Below are 425 nucleotides of genomic sequence, written 5' to 3'. Positions count from 1 at the left end.
AGAGAGAGAGAGAGAGAGAGAGAGAGAGATTGTCTTTTTGACTTTGAAGAAGTACACTGCTTGGTTGTGAGGGTCACATGGCAAGGCATTATGTCACCTTTAGGAGCTAAGAGCCATCATCAGCCAGCAAAGGAGCAGGAATCTCAGTCCAACACCCACAGGAACCTACGAGCTTGGGAGAGGAATGTGAATTCCAGCTAGGAACACAGAGTAAATGACAGGTTATCACATGTTGGAGAATGACAGAGAAGTGAAGGAAGTCAATGAAAGTAGCAAGCCTATCAAGCAAATTTCCATTGTGGACAACTAGAATTTAACCTTCTGAGGACTCTGGAAAGTAGTTAAGAGTGTGTTTCACTGCCGGGAGTGGTGGCGCACGCCTTTAATCCCAGCACTTGGGAGGCAGAGGCAGGCGGATTTCTGAG

This window comes from Mastomys coucha, unplaced genomic scaffold (assembly GCF_008632895.1).
Source record: "Mastomys coucha isolate ucsf_1 unplaced genomic scaffold, UCSF_Mcou_1 pScaffold23, whole genome shotgun sequence".
Classification (NCBI taxonomy): Eukaryota; Metazoa; Chordata; class Mammalia; order Rodentia; family Muridae; genus Mastomys; species Mastomys coucha.
The sequence above is the reverse complement of the archived record's forward strand: the minus strand, read 5'-3'. Positions refer to the sequence as shown.